This window comes from Colobus angolensis, unplaced genomic scaffold (assembly GCF_000951035.1).
Source record: "Colobus angolensis palliatus isolate OR3802 unplaced genomic scaffold, Cang.pa_1.0 Scaffold1, whole genome shotgun sequence".
Lineage (NCBI taxonomy): Eukaryota > Metazoa > Chordata > Mammalia > Primates > Cercopithecidae > Colobus > Colobus angolensis.
This window is the reverse complement of record NW_012110918.1, coordinates 15,246,604-15,252,576: the sequence shown is the minus strand read 5'-3', so window position 1 is coordinate 15,252,576 and position 5,973 is coordinate 15,246,604. Positions and strand designations below refer to the sequence as shown.

Below are 5,973 nucleotides of genomic sequence, written 5' to 3'. Positions count from 1 at the left end.
TACAGGAAAAGCCAGAGATAAGCTTGTCTCCATTCCTGTAAGTGACATGAGGAAGTTTCCCAGTCACCAGGAGCAAGGCCTAGCACATGGATTGACCTTTCCTTAGTTACTCTGTCCTCAAATAGCCCTTGGTGCAGGGATACCAGAGAAAACAACAGCCTTTTTTGCAGCCCTTATGAGACCTTCGTCCATATTTCAGAGAATCTGGGCCTTTCTAGAACTCTTATGAGCTAAGGACTCCCTCAATGTAATGAGAAGGCTCCTTGTTGCCGGGGGCAGTGGCTCACGCCTGTAATCCCAGCACTTTGGGAGGCTGAGGTGGGCGGATCACATGATCAGGAGATCGAGACCATCCTGGCCAATATGGTGAAACTCCATCTCGACTAAAAATACAAAAATTAGCTGGGCATGTGGTGGTGAGCACCTGTAATCCCAGCTACTTGGGAGGCTGAGGCAGGAGAATCACTTGAACCAGGAGTCGGAGGTTGCAAGTGAGCCGAGATCACACCACTGCACTCTAGCCTGGGCAACAGAGCAAGACTCCATCTCAAAAAAAAAAAATAAAAGTAAAAATAAAAAATAAAAAAAAGAAGGCTCCTTATTGCCCTGTCTGGGAGCCTCAGACTAAGGGAAGTCCTGGACAGATACCAGAATTCACAAAGCTGGACACACAACTCAAAAGAGAAAGAGATGCGGATGATGGGCTGGGTGTGGTGGCTCACACCTGTAATCCCAGCACTTTGGGAGGCCGAGGTGGGAGGATTGCTTGAGCCCAGGAGTTTGAAACCAGCCTGGGCAATATAGTGAGATCCTGTCTCTACGAAATATAAAACAATTAGCTGGGCTTGGCAGCACACACCTGTAGTCCCAGCTACTCAGGAGGCTGAGGTGGGAGGATCCCTTGAGCCCAGGCGGTCAAGGCTGCAGTAAGCCCTGATCGTGGCATTGCACTCCAGCCTGGGCAACAGAGCAAGACCCCCATCTCAAAAAAAAAAAAAAAGTTATGGATGATGGGAGATTTATTCTTTCTCTTTACCCCATCCAAGATGCCTTTGGTGTTGAAGAACTGGAAAACAGTTATCTTTAACATAATTCCAAGACAGAACTCAGAGGCCCAATATAGTGCAAAGTTGTAGAAAGACAGCTGAGTTGTAGAAAGAAGGCTGGTCATCTCTTCCCGCTGCACCTGGCTTATCCTACTAGGAGGCCTTGTCCTGGCTCTGACTTACCTTGAGGCAGCCTGGGGATACTACCAAACTTCAGTGGGCCTTAGTTTCCTTATCTATAAAGCAGAGATAGGTCCAGGGTCTCTTATCTGGAGCCAAGGAGGTCAGATGCGTTCAGAGTCAGGTGCAAATATCCCACAGAGCATCTTACCCAGTGGGCTTTGGGCGGCGCGCCTTCATCAAACATTTGAATATTCTGCAGTGGGATGAAAGCAAGCCATCCACGGTCTCAGGACAGTTCAAGTCACATTGTTCTGTCAAATTTGTGTGTGCCAAATTTAGAGGAAAACTAAGTTTTCAGAGTTTTTGTATTTCAGGGATTTGGGAGAAGTGATTGTGAACCTGTAGTTTCTCACATGATTAATAAAAAGGTTGGTGGAGCAGACACAGTGTTCAATGCAACTACCATTATTACAAGTATAATCTTCCTTCCCTCTTGGGAAGAGGAGGGAAGGAGGAGATTAGAAAAGAGATTACTCATTTTCCTTGAGGCAGAAACTGGGGATAGGGAGGAGTGGTATCAAATGTAACAAAGAGAGTCTGGGGTTTCCCAAGATATTGTGTGAGACCCAAGGCTCGGAGGCCTGGGAAATTCCAAAGAATAGGAGTTGAGGTCTGAGCACATGTTAGGTGCCGCCATCTTGTTTCACAACTCAAGGCAGCAGGCGATGGGCAAAGACTCACAAGGCCAGCTCCCAGAGAATACAAGCTAGTCCTCAATAAAATGAAAAAAAAAACCCAAAACCCCAAATAGAGAGCATGCCAGGTTCCTAATGCTCTTTGTCATCAACTTCACCTCTGCTTTGTAATTGTAAGCAGGAAAGATGGAAACTTTGGCAAGCAAGAGATGTCCTTGTAGAGTGGCTGATTTTCTTCCATCCCAGCCTTAGGCGCCCCCAAGCAACAAGAGGCAGAGTGTTTTCTCTTTGACAAAATCCTTCCCTGCTGGGCAACAACAACAGATTTCAAAAACAAAAACCAGCCCTGGGGGACTTCATCAGACCTGAAATTACGGGTCAGAAGTCAAAGCCAACTTCCAGAAAGACTGAGCCCCCTCCCCAAGGTCTCTCTCTTAGCCCCCCAAACCCATCCTAAAACTCCCTAGAAACTCACATCTATACAAGGGTGTCTGGATCAAAACCCCTAAAGGCTTCCTGAATATTCCCAGATTCCCATATTCTCAGTCAAGGGTAGATCCTAAAATGGGAAGAAGTATTTCCTGGAATCCCTGGCAGGGGAGGCAGCATGTTCTGTGCCCTCCCCGATTTGGTAATTCTTTCTCTCTCCCTGGGCCTGTCACCACCACTCGCTGGGTCTGTTTAGTTATTGCTGGAAAAAGCAATGTGACCTCGGTTAAAGTCTGCAAGACACTCAGTTCCAGATAAGCACAGCATGTCATTAGCAGCACTGTGATTTTTCCCACCGCAGCCCTAACATCCCGCCTTTCGCAACTATTTTGGGTCGGGCTGCCCAGTCATCCCACAAGGGCAGAGATTGGTATTGCAGACTTTGAATTCTGTTCCCAGGGGTAGCAACCAGCCGGCTCCGATGGTGACGTCCCACTGCCAAGGGGTGGGAGTGGGGAGAGTCTCCACAGAGCTTCGGAGAAGCTGCGAAGATGGAAAAGTGGAAACTTGGCAGACAGATCCAGCCTCCCTGGCCATTGGCCCATGCTCGTGACTCCTGGATGGCACTGCCCACGTTCTGAGCAGCTCGGGACAGGTGGAGATCGGGACTGGCAGCTGCAAGGACAGACCAGGTGAATAGGTTTCTTTATGGTCCTCACACCTGCGGAAAACCAGGAGGGCAAGGGCGTTCCATCTCCGAGGAAGCCATGCCTTTCCACAGAAGTCTCCCCTGAGGCCATGTACACGTGTGCCTTGCAACTCTATCAAGCCATTCAATTTCCCTATGCCTCAGTTTCCCCATCTCTGAACATTTACTCTCCTGTTTTGGCAATGAATGCTTTCAGTTACATGGAGACAGGCATATACTGAACGATTAGGCAATATTTTACTTGATAAATAAGATAGGAGGGCCCCCTGGTGGACTCCCCAGTTCCAAGCACTTAACTATGAAATGAGTGAGTAAATGCACAATCCAACACATGAATGAATGATTCAATAAAGAATGTCTTGTCCTTTATGCAGAGCCACAGAAACTAAAGAGAATTTCCAAAAGGAGGCTATGGTGAAGTCTCTGACAATGCAAAGAAGACAAGGAGAACGGAAACCCAATGAAAGCCTGATTGTATTTGTTGACCTTAAGGAGAGTGATTTTATGGCACAGCCTCTCTGGAAGGGAGGGTGTGTTCGCTCACAGTATGCAAATACCCTTTGACCGGGTGATCTTTCTTCTAGGAGTTTCTCCTGCAGATAAATTTAGAATGGTGCTCAAATAAGCTCAAGGATATCCTCTGAAGCACTGCTGTAGTATAAAAAGATCATAGATATCCTCAAAGGATATCATTAGGGGCCTGGTAAAATAAATTCCACACATTGAAACACTATGAAGCTCTTTAGAGAATAAACAGCTCTCTATATGTGATCTGGAACAATCTCCAAGCTATATTATGAAGTGAAAAATTACAAACCCTTACTGAAAAGCATTAAAGAAAATCCAACGAAATGGAAAAGCAAAACATGGTCTTAGATAGAAGAGTCAATATTATTTAAAAAACAAAAAAACAAACAAAAAAACCCCTCAGTTCTCACCCAATGAAGCTATAGATTCGAGGCAATTCCATTCAACATCCTAGAAGGTTGAAGGTGGATAGGGTAGGAGGGGACTTGTCCTACCTCATAGGAAGACTTATTATAAAGACATAATAATAAAGATACTGGTATTGGAACAGATGTGATCAAGTATATTAGTTCAACATGATAGAAGGCCCCCCCGACAAAGACTCATGTGTGTATGAAAACTTGATCTATGACAAAATTGGCATTGCACATATATCAATGGGGATGGGATGGATCAATTCCTAAAAATACACAAAGATGATGGGGAATCCACAGAAAAAGAAATGTAAATGGCCAAAAAGTATAAGAAAAGATAAACTACCTCACAGTAATCAGGCAAGGAGAAGACATTGATTACCATCAGATTGGCAAAATTAAACCATCTGATGATGTCTGTGGAGCTGTTACTGGAAAGGCTCCCGAACCAGACCCCAAGAGAGGGTTCTCAGATCTTGAGCAAGAAAGAATTTGGGATGAGGCCAGGCGCGGTGGCTCACGCCTGTAATCCCAGCACTTTGGGAGGCCGAGGCGGGTGGATCATGAGGTCAAGACCATCCTGGCCAGCATGGTGAAACCCTGTCTCTATTAAAAATATTTTTAAAAATTAGCTGGGCATGGTGGCACGCACTTGTAGTCCCAGCTACTCAGGATGCTGAGGCGGGAGAATCGTTTGAACCTGGGAGGCGGAGGTTGCAGTGAGCCGAGATCACACCATTGCACTCCAGCCTGGGTTGCAGAGCAAGACGCCGTCTCAAAAAAAAAAAGAAAAGAAAAGAAAATTTGGGACGAGTCCACAGAGTAAAATGAAAGCAAGTTTATCAAGAGAGTAAAGAGGCTGGATGCAGTGGCTCATGCCCATAATGCCAACACTTTGGAAGGCCGAGACAGGCGGATCACCTGAGATCAGGAGTTCGAGACCACCCTGGCCAACATGGTGAACCCCCATCTCTACTAAAAATATAATTACCCCTATTTACCCCTATTCCTGCCGAACCTCTTGGGAATGCAGCCCAGCAGGTCTCAGCCTCATTTTACCCAGCCCCTATCCAAGTAGCACGCCTGTAATCCCAGCTACTCAGGAAGCTGTGGCATGAGAATCACTTGAACCTGGGAGGTGGAGGTTGCAGAGAGCCAAGATTGTGCCACTGCACTCCAGCCTGGGCAATAGAGTGACACTCTGAAAAAAAAAAAAAATAGAAAAGAAAAGAAAAAAATAGCTACTCCATAGGCAGAGCACCCCAAGGGCTGCTGGTTGGCTATTTTTATGGTTATGTCTTGATCATATGCTAAGCAAGGGGTGGATTATTCATGAGCTTTCTGGGAAAGGGGCAAGAATTTCTTGTAATTGAGGGTTTCTCCCCAGCATAGACCATACAGGGTAACTTCCAGATGTTCCCATGGCCTTTGCAAACTGCCATGGCGCTGGTGGGAGTGTTTTTTAGCATGCTAATGTATTATAATTAGTACATAATGAGCAGTTGGGACAACTAGAGGTCACTGTTGTCACCATCTTGGTTTTGGCAGGTTTTGGCCGGCTTTTATACTGCGTCCTGTTATATGAGCAGGGTCATTGTGGCCTGTATCTTGTGACCTCCTATCTCATCTCAGATCCCAGGAGGTTAAAATACCTTAACCTCCCAGGAATGCAGCCCAGCAGGTCTCAGCCTTATTTTACCCAGCCCCTATTCAAGTTAACGTTACTCTGCTTCCAATGCCTCTGATGTATTTCCCCACTCCTTTTTACCAGAGGACCCTTAATCCTAAGGGTTGTAGAGATAGGAAGATTCCTCTTCTGTAGCTTCTTCAGGCTAAACAGGGTAATGATATTCTCATCTAACTATTAAGGTCTTTTGTATTCAGGGTAGAGAGGAACTCAGTCAGAAAGCATCAGTATAGTGAGGGCCATTCATAACTCTGAGTTCCAACAAAAGGTGATATCTGGAAGATTAGCAAATGTTCAATTTAAGAAAACGGTACCTGCACGTTATGCACATGTACCCTAGAAC

At 45.8% G+C, this 5,973-nt stretch overlaps 1 long non-coding RNA gene across 1 annotated transcript; it reads left to right on the top strand.

The window, feature by feature from the left end:
- Window positions 1-2,823: 2,823 nt before the first annotated feature.
- LOC105522191 lies at window positions 2,824-3,773 on the top strand. The gene is made up of 2 exons (XR_001003409.1): window positions 2,824-2,985; window positions 3,377-3,773. It is a non-coding gene; the product is annotated as an uncharacterized LOC105522191 (long non-coding RNA).
- The last annotated feature ends 2,200 nt before the right edge of the window (window positions 3,774-5,973 follow it).